Genomic DNA, 15,498 nt, shown 5'->3' with positions numbered 1-15,498 from the left:
GAACAAAACAAGACTGCTAGTACATGCGCGGACGCTTGCGATGTTCCGCACACCCGAGGATACGCGGGCCACGCTCCCTTGATACTTCTATTGCTAAAAGCGTTAGCTTTTAGCGTTGTCTGTTCTTTGGTGAATACGATCTCTCCTTATCTATAACGTTTCCTTCAAGAAAGACATCGATCGTTTAAAATATCGATGGTATTTAGGCACCACATTTTTTTTTCAAAAGAATTTACACCAGTGAAGCGTAGAAAGATATTTTGCGTTTACTCCAGTAAAATGCGAATATTACTGGGCTGGATAATTTTGACGAAATAAGGCAAAAGCAATGATAGGCTGCTGAGAGTCGATGACTAGCAGTAGACGCTAAAAGATTAAGATGACAATGGCTCATAAGAATCACAACTATTTGTAAAACAATGTATGTACACTAGCAAATACATATAAGAAGGATATTTTCCGTTCACTTGAGGAAAATGAAAAGTGCCGTCCGAGAAGCAGGCGGCGGCGCCACTGTCGCGACGATCTTACTGACATTGCGGGTATAAAAAGGACTAAAATAGCGAAAGATAAAATTGTATGGAAAAGGATGGAGGAGGCCTATGCCCAAAAATGGGCGCTTCAATAATTAAATAGAATATTGACATACTAATAATCGTAAACAATCAAATTGACATAATGTACCAAAAAATTGTATTGGTAATTTTTATTAATTGTAATATTTTTATATTAATAATTGTATAACTTACTTATAACGTACTTTGTATTGTTGTAATGGATCTGTTAATGAAATAGAATAGTCGTAAACTATTAAATTGACATTGTACCAATAATACATTAAAAAACAAAAATAAATATTATGGCTAAATTGACTATGTGTCATACATAAAAATAGACTGTTTATTGACAAAAAAAATATATATTTTATAGTTGTTTATTTGATTGTTATTTGTATTGTTTATTGTATCTGTTATTGAAATAAGGCTATTGTTATTATCGAGGAAAAAAATAAAATAAAGTTTTGGGAAGGCGGGAGTATAAAATTGAAAAAATGAGGCATATTGTTATATTGATTCCGAAACTCAATGACGAGCAATAGATGGTAAAGGATCAAGATGTCGATGGCCTTTGAAACTATTAGCAAAAGAATGTACGCCAGCAAAGTATAGAAGCAAGGACGTTATGCGTTGACTCGAGGAAAATGAAGTTTTGCGAAGATTACACCGGGCTGAGTAATTTTGAAGAAATGAGGCAAATTATAACATAGCTTCCGAGACGAGCGCCTCCGCGCCGTCTCCGGGGCACTACGCCACGCTCGATTTGACTTAACTGCCACTGCATAGGAACAGTGGCGAAATTCTCTTGGTTGTATAAAATTTTGTTGTAATAAGTGAGCCACCTAGAGCTTCCTGAACTCCTTTCTTCTGTCGTAACGTTTTACTGCGGAAAACTTTATGAAACGCTTTGTACAATTTGATGGACTTATAAATTAATTATTATTTAGTAACAAAGATTGTTTAAATAATAATCGCTTCGTTGGTGCAGTTGGTAGCGTACATGGCTTTGAATCGCGAGGTCCTGATTTCGAAGCCTTTGTCGGCCTATAAAAAACTGAGCTTATCTTCTAAGAAACCTATGTTAACGACTCACTACAGAGCCAGGCCTGGCCTTACAGGAGAGGGATATTATAAGGCTTAGAACCAAACAGCTTCAATGCGGGTTGGTAGGCTTAGGCTGATCATGTTCGATTTTGTAAATATCACTCAGATGACATAATGAACTGATTTGAGAGCTCATCATGCAAGTGATAGTGGGTATAAAGCAGCATCCCAATTCCGAGCTGAGAATTTTTGTTGAGAATTTCTCGGAATAAAAAATCTCAATATTTAACAGACCTACCCAGAATCTCGTTTTCCGAATAACATGACATAGGCCAATAACATTCATTTGTTATTTAACCAATCAAATATGCAGTGGATACTCGTATATTAACAGTATCAATAAATGATCCAGTCACCATTGTATTAAGATTGCGGCATACAAACAATTTCATACCGTATGCGCTGTTGCTATGTTTTCGTTAAGCCATATATTACAGGACACAAGCGGAGGACCAGCGCTGCGTTTTATAGCCCGGTCATGTATCAAAGTTTCTCGTATGTGCCGAATATCTGCGAGAGTACGACCCCCTAACAACGCCGGCCCCTACTTTGTGGCGAGAATTCCAAAAGCTTACGAGTACTATAGATTAGTTGGAAATTTCTTCATTACGAGAGATGTTAATTCTTCGCTATCAGATTACTTATTTTTGATGCACCTATAAACAACTAGCCGAAACCCCGCGGTTTCACCCGCGTATTACGTGGCTTTCTAGCAGTAAAAGAATTTTCAAAATCTGTTCAGTAGCAGTAGATCCAGAGATTACCCTCTACAACACAACAAACTTTACCTCTTTATATTATAATATTAGTATTGATAACGTCATTCCTTATACGCATTGCAAAGGCATGGAATACCCTTCCAGTTTCCGGTTTTCCTACCACGACTGTGTTGATAAATATAAGTCAATAGGCATCTTCTAGGCAAGCGCGTTCCGCGATCGCATCGTTGCTTATCATCAGCCCTGACTGCAGTCAAGCGCTAGTTTTTTTTTAATATATTAAACCATTATGCTTTTATTGTTACAGGTATGTGCTTTCTGATTCAGAGGATGATGTATCAGCTATAACAAGTAAAGTTAACCGTAAGTTTAGTATGACAAGTTTTATATTACCTATTAGCCGTAAAAACGTCATACCTACTGCATTGCAAGTATCGACAAATAGACCAAGTTTAAATAAGGTAAAAGAAAAAATGTATGCATATTTCACCATCTGTTGGTAATAAAAATGGCGCCCAAATATAAAGCTTTGATGTCGTTCGGTGCCCGATTTTATATTAGCGTTGCGTTGTGACTGATATTCACAACACTTTCCTTTTATACACATAGGTATGACTCTCTTTTCAGGGAAATTGCTGACAGACCGAGAGCCTGTGATAACCAGACATACTTTATTTTATGAACGCTAAAAGTCTGTCAAATCACCAGTCAGTCTGCTACCATGGAAGTATGGTAGCCTATTATGGAGACTGTAGTGGCTTTGGAATATTTGGTTTTAATGATCCAGATCCTTAAGTGTGCAAGAATAAAATTATTATATCATAGATCTCATGAAGAATCAGGTCTGCAGTCGATAGACCCTTAGCTTCATCAGAATGCTTCGCTAGATACCCTTAAAGTAATCCTAAAAATTATCCAACGGTGTTTTTCGAAGGGAAGCTAAGCGACTAGGCACACGATTTCTCATACTATGCAGATGGATATATTATAATAATACACTTTTTGCTTGGACGGTTGAAGGTGTGGATCATTAAAACCTACAATTTTCCCAAGGATTACAATCCAAACCTCAGAATTAGCTACCAGTACCATACTCACTGTACGTAGGAGCATATAGGTTGACAAACAGCCATCATAAAATGTATAGGTTTATCAGGCTGTTGCAGTTTCTCTGTCCATAATGAATTTTACTTCTTGAAGAAGAATGACTATCGAAGTAAAAAGAACAATTCAGCGCCCACTCTTTGCATGGCTCATCCACTATACCGTATGCAATATTTTGAAGTAAAATATTCACACTGGAATATCATTTATCTCCGAAAATGTGTACCCGGGTTTTTTCGCTCGTGTGTGCTACTGCAGCATGTTTTAAGTTAATTCCTTTTTCTCCTAACTCGTTTGCGCGTGTATCGGACAACTCTGTGACTCGCCTGTCGCATAGTTTTGTTTATAAAGTTTATATCATGGGATGTAGTTTTTAAAGCCACTTTAATAGGTATTGTGTGTGTGTGTGTGTGTTTTTTTTTCGCTTTGTTCAGTGGAGCGCTTATTTGCACGTTTTCAAACTTTCATCTCTGTACACTGTTTTTTACGATATTTATGTTATTAAATTAATTAAATTGTACTTGTTATTTATCATACATATGCACAAGTTGTTTGTTCATTTCTTACTGTTTTATTTTCAAAAGGAAAACGTGGACACTTTTAAAATCGCTTGTTTGTTCTGATTCCTGCCTGCCTGTCAAGACGCATTTTATCCTATTGAAGGAGTCTACAATCGGAACCCTTATAGATTTGTCATGTCTGTCTGTCTGTCTGTCCGTCCGTCCGTATGTCACAGTCACTTTTTTTAGAAACTATAGAGAAGAAAAATAGAAAAAAATATGAGTATACTTAAAACTGAAACTCAATTTTTTTTTTTCATTAAACCCATACGTGTGAGGTATCTATGGATAGTTCTTCAAAAATAATATGGATGTTTCTAATATCATTTTTTTCTAGTAAAATGCGTGCCCCCAAACCACCCTCCCCCTTTAACTTCTAAAATAAGAGAATGATATGAGATATGTTTTACCCCTGACTATAATCAAAACCATCACGTCTTTACACAAGGACAGAGTCGCGAGCGTGCGCTACTAGATTGTTATTTTTTTTTTTTATAATAATATTTAAAAAGTTACAACACGCAATAAGTCATTTCCTTATTTTATATTACTACTTGTAAAAGGGAATTTGAAGATCATGCGATATTTTTTGCTGTGGCTCTGATAAAAAAACCTCCCCTCGCTTAATCTTGACAACATAAAAGTAAGCGTGTAATATTTTTTCCCTATAGCTACTTACTTTAAGCCGCAGCCACACTGTAGATCTAGACGCCCGAAAAACGTCCATTACAATCCTGACGATGACATACGACGAAGTCATTGAGCGCTGCGCCTGCTCAATGACCTCACTAACAGAAATTTAGAATTAGAATTTTTTCACACTCCTACATATAAGCTTGCAAATAGAATTAAATTGTTACTAGAATAGAATCTGTTTATATTATAATTATTTTTTTTTGGTGTGTTTAATATGTAATTGTTTAATTATTATTAATAACTTATATGAATTGTTTAATTTTTAATTTATTTGATTTTTTTTTAATTTTAATATATTTGCTATTGAATTGCTTAATTTTTTAAATTTTAATTGATTATTTTTAATTTATTTTGATTGTTTAATAGTAATTTTTTAATTTAATATTTATACTATTTATGATTGCTCGGGAAACGAATTGGGAAACTGTAATGTTTCTCTGCGCATATTTCATGTAAATAAATATAAAAATAAATAACTACCGACAAGTCTTCCCAAACAAAACAAACACAAGCTGCACAGCTTCTTCTCTCTCTCTCTTCTCTTCTTCTTTCTTTCAGACGAGGTGCCCGATATATGACGTCACCCGGACGTGGGCTTTTTAACTCACGATCCCGGGGACGCCCGGACTGATACACTCAGGACAAAACACCCTCCAGGCGACTAGGCGATGCTTCTGCGCTCGCCTAAACGTACTAACGCCGCTGAGCTCCTATTAAGAAGCCTACGGCACTTTCAAAATCAGAATAAAATAAATTAGCGATGGGTAGGACGAGCGGTATGAAATGCAGAATACGATTAACGTGGCCACACGACATCTCTGCCCACTTCCCTCCCTACTTCTCACGCCACTCGTGCAGTGTGGCAGGCCCGTTATACGTACGTCGTATCGTCGCTCCATAGCTACATGTAAGCGAATGTAAAAATAGAAAAGCCAATATCGCGCGTCGATGTCACTCGGTGGCACCGAATTTCATTTTCTACCTTCGGAAGTGCGCATTTTTTTGCGCCCGTGCCTGTTTTAATTTTATTACTCCCTTTTCGAAGTATCGTTGTCGACTGTCGACTCCCGGATAGTTTGCTGATGAAGTTTTCATACTGTAATGCAGTGGGTATTCATGCCGCGTTGGATGTCGGAACTCAATTTCGTAATTGAATGTTTATAGCTATTGCTGCATAGGAGTTTGCTGTGTGCGCTATTATTGTGTTGTAGATCGAAAGCCTGCTACAACCAGACTTGTCTCATTCTATAGATACAATAACTAAACACTCAGTTATCTCACTAAACTTTATCTATTAATTAACAACGAAATTTAGTATGTAATTATACACATGTAATAAGTAAAGTATACATATGTAATTATATAATAGTTTCCAATTAAGTTTTTGAGGTTGGTCGACTATTACTTATTAAATAACTACTACTCCCATGAATTTTTTTACGTATCCATAAACAACCGTGATGAACCGTGAACCGTGACCGACTCTTAATATTTTACAAACGGATCCGCAATTCGAAAAATATTGGTAGAAGACCCCTCATATTTTTCAAAGACCTATTCAACGATACCGCATGAAATAGAAGAGTAAAAAAAATCATCCCCACTTTACATGAAGAGGAGGTACCCTAAAAATATTTTTCATTATATTATTACTTTACAACTATGTTGTTAGGCCTCTTGCATGGACCTCCAAGCACAACGATCTCGAGCCGCCAGAATCCAGCAGCTCCCTGCAACCCGTTTGATATCCTCGGTCCACCTAGTGGGGGGTCGCCCAATACTGCGCTTTCCGGTGCGGGACTTGTAATAATGAATTGAATGAATAAAAAAATATTGAAGTAAGTGTTGCTATCGCAGACTCTCGGTCTACATTGCTGCACAGGAGCTTGTTGTGAGCACGATTATTGTATTATCTTTGGATTACGTGTCGTGTTTTGCATTGTGTGATTTACATTTTGAATGGAAATCTGTTTTTTAGTTAAGTTTTTTATTAAGTTATAATTATTTATTAATTGCCTCGTTTATGCAATAGTTAGATGTATTTATGTGTTATTAAGTCATAGATTGAAGTCGTGGGTTTGACTATTAAATATTAGATTTCCAGAAATTAAAAAAAATATATAAATAAATTTTAATACCTATATAATTATTGAATTATATATACATTTACTTAATTATTAACTTGTTAATTATATTTATTTGGTAGACAATATTGTTGGTGCTAAATTTTAACATTAATATCTTGCTTATTAAAATTAGGTCACAGTAATAATGGGACCATAACACAATATAATAGTCTTGACTAAACCGGGCATAAACTTCAGGCAAGCTCAATCCTTGCAGATTTATAGTATCACATAAGGGCAGTATCACACTAGCGATTTGCTAGTTTTTAGATGTAACGCAATTTCCCTTGAGCTTCGTTCTTATCCGTCCTGTCTAAAGAAAGATGCTTGGAATTAATCGGATCAGTTTTCACCTCCATAAAGAAAATATACTTAGATATTTAAATTAAGTATGATGATGAATTAAACTATAACAAAAATGGCTACAATTTCATTTTCCTGACCATTCTCACAATCACACTGTAGTTAAAAATGCCTTAAAACATACAAGGTTACTGTAGGTATACTCGTGAAATACAAATGAATCAACTATTACAGGAATGAAAATTGATCTAAGAGGCTGTGATGTCCTGATCCTTAACATGGCTTACCTCCAAAAACCACTATGATCCAAACTCCATACTAGCCTACCGTACTCACCTGTACTACTAGGAGCATAAACTGGCAAACTTTCAAATCTTATGAAATGACAAGCATGGGTACGCCGTGCGGTTTCATCCACGTCGTTCCCGTTCCCGTAAGTATACGGTGATAAAGTATAGCCTATAGCACTTGGGGATAGTGTAGCTATCAAACCAATGATTATTTTATACTAAGTATAGATATGTTACCTGCCTACAAAATCACCGCAAAATGTGATCCGAATTTTGCTACTCCATTGATCTCACACGTACACAAAAGGAGGGGGGAAAGGAGACGAATATCTTAGCATTCCATGGATTCACCGTGCAGGTGCCGGGTCCATCGCGTGGAGAGAAAAACACCAAGCAAAGTCCAGGACTTGTGACTACTGGATGTATTGTTAAGGAATTCCTTGACGATCGATCAACACTTCTCTGCTCGTGTTGTTCTTCCCTACCTACCCAAATTTGGTAAGATCCTATTAGAGCAGCTTTGGATGCTCGTTCTAATATAGAACTAGCTGCACTTCTAGAGAGGCCAAGGTCTTTAAGCAAGTTATAGAGAGATTTTGCTGGTAATCCTCTCGCACCTCCTCACGCACCCGGCGTACAGACTAACTACATAGCCATGATAATCATGATGATGATTATAAAGCGAAAAGCGTAACATTCGCGTCGCGACTAGTTTATTACGCACCAAGCACGTTCGCCGGAAACATGTTCACAGTCGCAAGTGTGATTAGACCTTTATTCACAAGGTCCTTGTTAGTGTGGCATCAATCACTGTGGGGTTTCATCTCTTTAATAACCGGGACCCCTAAATGTCTACCTACATCAAAGCTTACTAAGGTCGACTTGGAGTAAGACGTTCCTGCGAGTTATAAATTGCTTGATGATTAGAATTTATAATGTATGTATGAAATGTGATAAACCTATAAAAGTAAGCGTCCACTGGCCCGCATCGTACGTATCGGACGCATCGCATCAAACGGATTTTTAACCGACTTCAAAAAGGAGGAGGTTCTCAATTCGATCGGTATTTTTTTTTTTTTTTTTTATGTATGTACACCGATTATTCAAAGACGCCTGGACCGATTTCAAAAATTCTTTTTTTTTAATTTTACGGTAGATGCGATCCGTACGATGTGAATCAGTGGACGCACTTGTATGACTTTCTATACAAAGAATATTAAAATCCGTTTGATGCGATGCGTACGATTCGAATCGTGGACGCCTGCCATAACTCGGCTTGAAAATAATGTTTCAAAAACTTTGTGTACCCACCTACCTGTTATCGCCACATTGCAAGCGTTCGCGGCGTCCACATCTCTTGTTGTGTAATTCTTTATGAGTTACTTGGGATAGGCGGGGAGAGTGAATTGAGTGGAAAAGGGGAGTGTTTGTTAACAGTCAAAGGTACCTTTAACCGTACACACAACGTTCACAAGTGCGTGACTTCACTCAAGGTCATTCTCTGCCATTCTAGGGTCTCATTTTGATTACAGTTTGATTTGTAAAATAAGTTGTCCTGATAAATGTTGTGAATCATACGACAACCTTTAACTTTTGTTCGACATTAGTTTTCTTATTTTTGTAATCACTGAGTCTGCTAAAATACCGTCTATGCGATTTTTATTAACATTCAAAATACCATATTTCAAAGCTGTAAAGCCGATGTAAAGTTTCCTTTAAGCAGAGTATTATAATTAATTACACACAGTATTAAGACACGGGTGTAGGAAAATTTTCATTCAAAAAGTTCTACTCTTATATGTAAAGGAAGTATGAAATAATAATTTTACAAATCTCACGCTGAAGGAAGCCATAAAAGAGCCGTTTTGAGAAAATTTCCCGTTAACTTTGCTAAAGTCTGTAAACGCGATGAGTTCTTTGTCAAAGGAGGATAATATGAATCTTTGGAAGACTTTACTTATTTCGGCTACGTCGTGTTTTACGATATAGGTACTAGCGAACGCCCGCGACCTTGTTAGCGTGAAATTCTGTTTTTCACAAATTCCGTGAAAACAATATAAGTTATCAAGGATAAAAAGTAGCATATATATTGCTCCATAACCTCCTCTATCTTCCAGTGAAAGCCCTATTAAAATCTGTTCAGCCGTTCCAGAGAATAGCCCGGACAAACAGAAAGACATACTGACAGACAAAAATTTTAAAAGCTTGATTGTGTTTTAGTATCGTGTAAGCACTTGAAAACACATAATTATTTCGAAATCAAAAACACACTTATTTATATGTACCTACCTACATGTAGCGATGATATTATTGTATAGTGGTCCTAGATGTACATCTTGGCTCAAACACTCACGCCAATGTTCAATATGAGTACCATGACACTGTTTTGGGCAGCAGTGAGCAACGTTAAATTAGCCTTAAATAATGCTAACCTCCGATAGGAGATGGCATCAACAGAAGAAGAATTGAAAAAATATTGTTATTGATTATGCTTACAAAGACTTTAACTTGAGAAGTAATTAATAATACTATATTGCTTTGCTAGCTAGCTGTATATTGACGAGGTGACGTTAGTTAGGTGCCACGTTGCTCTAATGAGCTATGATCTTTATTATAAAGATATTTCGCTTCTATCACATGTAATCTAATTAAATAGCCCGCTGCAGGGCCAGGTATTTTAAAAGGAAGATATTTAAAGTATCCACCATGCTATTCCAATACGGTTTGGGGATAATGTTTTAATTTTGTAGCGATCATAATCCAACGTTAATACACGTAATAATGACTGACGATTTCACATTGCTCTTCGAATTACGGGATTGTGTCGAAAACCGTGTTTAATGCATTTATCATAGAAATATTATATCCAAAATTCCAAAAAAATATCTTCTTTTAAAGAACTGAACTTTACCAATTACTATTGCGATTTCGGCGCTCGATAGTGCCCTAGGTCAAAAGAAGCCATTACGAGAGCAGACTGAGTTGTTTAATGTTGAAAATTGCACTCATTTAATGTCGAAATAATTTCCCTTCATTATAGTAAAATGTATTTAATTTGTCGCGCTGCGGGAGTGCGGTCACTGCGGTCTGACCCCGCCTCTTGTTGCAAGAAATAAATAAGGCCCATCTGTACTAACCTCCCCCGCTCGAGCACCGTTCCCCTTTGTCAGACCATTTTCTGTGGAGGAAAGTACATACCTGACGTAATATTTGCAAACAAGCTCACTTTCAGCCCTAGTGTGTATCTGTGTGTAGTTTTTCTATAATTTTGCATCTCCAGGAATGTTTCCTTTCTATTACGGAGCCTAGAAGACGTATAACTTTCATAGTCGTACACCAGTGTGATCTTTGCAGTTCTCGGCACTTCCCAATAAGCACTGAGGGTGGCTATCGAGCAGGTTTTACTGGAGAACTGCGATGTAACCAGATTTCCCTTTTCGTGGCCAGATATTTTTGGAGATTTCTCTTATCATTATCTAGTATTAATTAATGTTTTAATATAAACAAACGTAATACTATTACGCGAAAAAAAGCGTGCTTTTTAGCATTTTAAATTTCAGTATAAAAAGGGTACTAAATTCAGTAAACTTACGAAAAATTTGTAATTTTATTGTTTTAGTTTATTAAAAGAATTAGATTACAAAAATAATCCTGATAGTGATACCTTATTATAGAATTTTATATGAACAAATAAACAAAATTTAGTTTTCTATTTCATTTAGGGCGTGTAAAAATTTCCCTAACAACTTGGACGTTGGTATTGGACGTATTGGTAGAATGAAAATATACACAGTAGATTCAACTGTAGAACGTCGTTATTTTAAAGGGCCTCCTCAATTTGTTATTGAACTATGAGCTGCTGTGTTGCGGGTGCTCGTAAATTTCTCCTTTAAACGTTATTAAATTTTGCAGAAGTCGAGTTTTACAGTCAGTTCGAATATCGGAGGGCACTTCAGTGATCTTATCTCTTGTTTTAATTACATCCTCTTACAAATATTATTTCCGGTGCTTTTCGAAAATTTGTATATTTGAATGCTTGTTACTCAATTTACACAGAACGGATTAGAATGAAATTTGGTAAAAGCTAAATAAAAAGATAAACGCTATTAAACTTCTTCGTTGTCACATATTTGAGTGGTCGTGGTCACATGAGGAGCGATCGCATGCCTTTAATTTGTCGCCATTTGTCCATGCTTCAGCTCTACTAGCATCAAAAGCAGTTTTGCCACTGCACTGGTGCTTTCAACTTTTCCCTGTACTACGTGTACAAGTCGGTCTATGGGAGTGACTTCTCGGTGAGTGATGTGTTCAAAGGAAAATGAAAATACATCTTCGAACAGTGATAGAACGACGTGTCGAGTTCTTGGAAGATTTAAGTTATGATTGTATCACTTCGAAATATCCAGTTCGTTAATAAATAGTAAACTGATTGAAAAAAACTGTATCAAATAAAATATCGTTGCTTCGCGTAGCGCTATTCGAAATTCTCACCCGGTCGCCACAGCTTCCACGAGCTTCAATAATTTGTAATGTCCCTTGAATCTTTTCTGCCCGATCGCTCTTTTCACGGCTAATGGCGCGGATGCTGCGAGTGTGAACCGATATTGAGAAACCGTCTCACGTACAGACACTGTCCTGCGGAAACTACGTCTTTACTGCCGGGCGTTCGTTTGATCAGGAATCTTCTTTTGAAATCATAACGTTTTTTGTTGTCGAGAATACTTTTCCCGGTCGTAATTTTATTTTATTTTTTCTTTTAATTTAGTTAAGTTGTAATAAAGTGTACGAGCATGTGTGGGGTCAAATCTTCAAAGGTAAATTAGAACTGTTTCCTGAAATTCGATTGGACTTAAAATTATATTTTATTTTAGTAATTGTGTTTGATAATGTTATGTTTTGATTAAGATAAGCCCATTGTATTAATTGGGATTGCGAAAACTATGGTAATATGAGTAAATGCGTAGGTAAGATTGATCTTAAAATTTTTATTGATAGTTTTTTAACGGCATATCAGCGATTGATTGCGATTCAACTAATATTTACTAAACAATGTATTTTTAAGTGAAATTACACTAGTTTCTAATGGATACGCTTTGTATTATCCATTACTCCCAATGGTTTATTATAGTGTTCTCGTGGCGTACTTATGCGATGTTTATCATTTTGTGATAACTCATTAAAGCCACTCTGCAACAAACCCTCATCACATAGCTTCGATTAAGATGTTATTTATCAGCGAGGTAATCCGGCCACATTACAGTTAATGTAATCAGTGTATCTTCATAGAAGTCCATATCATATAGATACAGTACAACCGCACGAGAGGTGGTGGTGCGGTTCGGCTTAAGTAAATAATACCCTTAAGTTTATTCTTACACGTAGATTGTAGGTAGGTGCATAAGTGGGAATGAACTCTTATTCTGTATGCTAGAATTCGAATGCATATCAATTAAGAAATAATCTTGATTGATATGTATTTGAATTTAAAATTAAATAAGAAATTGGGGTAAAAATAACGTGAGCCGTTTCTACACGCGTGTTCTCTTTATAAAAACACGGGTGTCGCGCCACGCCATGCGGGGACGATGTCGCCGAGTAACACAAAATTGGGTGTTTTTACACAAAGAATACAAATAGGGGCATACGCTGTATTAGCATAGCTTACCAACCGTACAGTTGGTTGGTGTGGCCTAGTTTCGGTATGGCATGTGTCAATAAGCCGTGATAGCCCAGTGGATATGACCTCTGTCTCCAATTCCGGAGGGTGTGGGTTCGAATCCGGTCCCGGGCATGCACCTCCAACTTTTCAGTTGTGTGCTAAATGCACACGTGTCTCAAACGGTGAAGGAAAACATCGTGAGAAAACCTGCATACCAGAGAAATTCTTAATTCTCTGCGTGTGTGAAGTCTGCCAATCCGCATTGGGCCAGCGTGGTGGGCTATTAGCCTAATCGCTCTCATTCTGAGAGGAGATTCGGGCTCAGCAGTGAGCCGAATATGGGTTGATAACGACGATGTGTCAATAGTTTTTACTAAGTTAGCAGAGTTGTTATAAGTTACTTACTTTCAACTGAAACATTTTACTGAAATTTGAAGTTGAATCTGTCGTTTTTATCTTCCATATCTCAATGTCTTTTATTGAAAATTCATACCTGGCGCTTAGCTAAATCTTCTACCAGCTTTAAGCAATAAGTTTGTTTGAAAGTTCCTATACCATAATCAATATTGTAATTTTTAGTTAAAATCCCTAAATCCAACGAGGTGATAACATGACCTCGTTGGATAAACATTGTACTCGTAATAGAGAATCGTATTTTTCCTTCTATCATAAAAGCCTGTATAAAAATTATGACATTAAATAAGCTCTTTGCTTATCAAAGAGCATAAGCTCCTTGCCTCTTTGCTAAGCGATACCACCACTGGAACATCTATTGGTGGTATCATGGTGTGTTTTGTGAAAAATCTTATATTGCGTACTACGGTAAAGTTTGGTGTTACAAATATTATAAGTAAAATCTGTAATTGCGAATAAATTTACAAAATTCGACCAGTTTTATTATAAGTATAGAAAAGTACCCACAGAGCTTTCAGTTTTCAGTTTACGTTGTTGTTACTGTAAAATGTCCACATCGCGAAAATATTGTTATGTAGTTGGCATGCAAATGACGCTGTTTTGACAACTTTTTCACTTGCTGAGAGAACTGTAGCAGTCGGTGTTTGCCATCTGTTCGATTATTAAACTGTGTTTATCAATGTATTATGTAAGGAGAATACAGTGGGAAGTGCACCCTTGTCAACACCGCGTCTTCGTACTTATGAGCAAGACGGTGCACGGGAAAATATATATTTAGTAAACATTGTCTTCCGTGTGGCTACGGCTGATTGTATTGAAAACGCGGAGAATGGAGGAAAAAATACAAGTTGATATCGTTTTACTCGTATATGCGAACATTTGTTTTAGGTATGTGGTGTATTCAGGTATTCATTCTTTGCTCTTATCATATGTATATGCATAATACAAGTTGTTTTTGTAACATGCCTACAGAGCTATGAGTTAAAAAACTTCTTTACTACAGTGGCTAAAATTTCTTTTAGCCCTTGGACAACGTGGATTTGAATAAAAAATACGTTACAAATAATAGCAGCGGCTCCGTATCGTGACGTCATACGCACTTTTTACAAAAACAATCATTATTACATTTTCAAGCGATGTTTTATCACTTCGTAAACTGATAAATGTTAATAATTATTTATGTAAGCACTTTAAATTACTTTTTATAAAGTTTTAGTTGTATTATCTATTATATAAGACTATAAAATTGGAAGTAACTTTTATCATTTTGATAACGTGTAACAAAACAATCACTAATTATTTCCGTAATTTATTTACCCTAGACTAAAACTGTCAACAGAGTATCCAAGTTTTTTAATAAAAATTGTATCTACATAGTGATACTTTTGTTTTTTTTTTCGTATTGTCTATAATACGAAAAAAAAACAAAAGTATCACAGAACAAAAACCGTCGACACTGAGCGCAACTGAATTAATTGACTATAAAAATTTCGTTCAAAAATGAATGAGTTTGACATTGCAATAGTTTCGAATTTTATTACAGAATAACCTCATATTCAATTCATACAAAAGTTATCTCTATATAATTTGAAATAAAATTGTAAATCTATTGGGAGCGCGTGGACGACATGGCGACCAATGGAGGAAACAAGCGCGCGCGCGTAGGCATATCGGTGGTAAACCGGTCGCCTAAGCAGGGATCTGTGAGGTTAGTGTGAACCCATAGAGTAACAATATATCATTACAGAATAGAAGTACTGATTATTTTGCGTATGTACAATATCGTACTTATAAAGAAAACAATTTAAGAATGTTGAAATCAGAATTTATTCATATTATTTTTTAACTTATTACTTTCATTTATTAAAAAAAAAGTACAACAATAAATTCGATAAAATAATATCGGAATTCTAGCGAAAATATATCGCCAATAAAACAGAAAATTGAAACGATAAAATCTCTTGAT

The 15,498-nt window shown here is 36.1% G+C and overlaps 1 protein-coding gene across 7 annotated transcripts in view; it reads left to right on the top strand.

Moving 5' to 3' along the window:
• The window catches only part of LOC112054984 (putative polypeptide N-acetylgalactosaminyltransferase 9), a 214,629-nt gene that overhangs the window by 129,519 nt on the left and 69,612 nt on the right, over nucleotides 1–15,498 (top strand). The window contains exon 1 of one of the 7 annotated variants that reach the window (XM_024094946.2): nucleotides 2,822–2,841. The exons of the other annotated variants lie outside the window; for them this stretch is intronic. The gene's annotated coding sequence lies outside the window, so the exon portion shown is untranslated. Of the gene's footprint in view, nucleotides 1–2,821; nucleotides 2,842–15,498 lie in introns of those variants that run through there. 7 annotated transcript variants of the gene reach the window in all.

Source organism: Bicyclus anynana, chromosome 14, assembly GCF_947172395.1.
Source record: "Bicyclus anynana chromosome 14, ilBicAnyn1.1, whole genome shotgun sequence".
NCBI lineage: Eukaryota > Metazoa > Arthropoda > Insecta > Lepidoptera > Nymphalidae > Bicyclus > Bicyclus anynana.
This window is presented reverse-complemented; position numbering and strand designations above follow the sequence as displayed.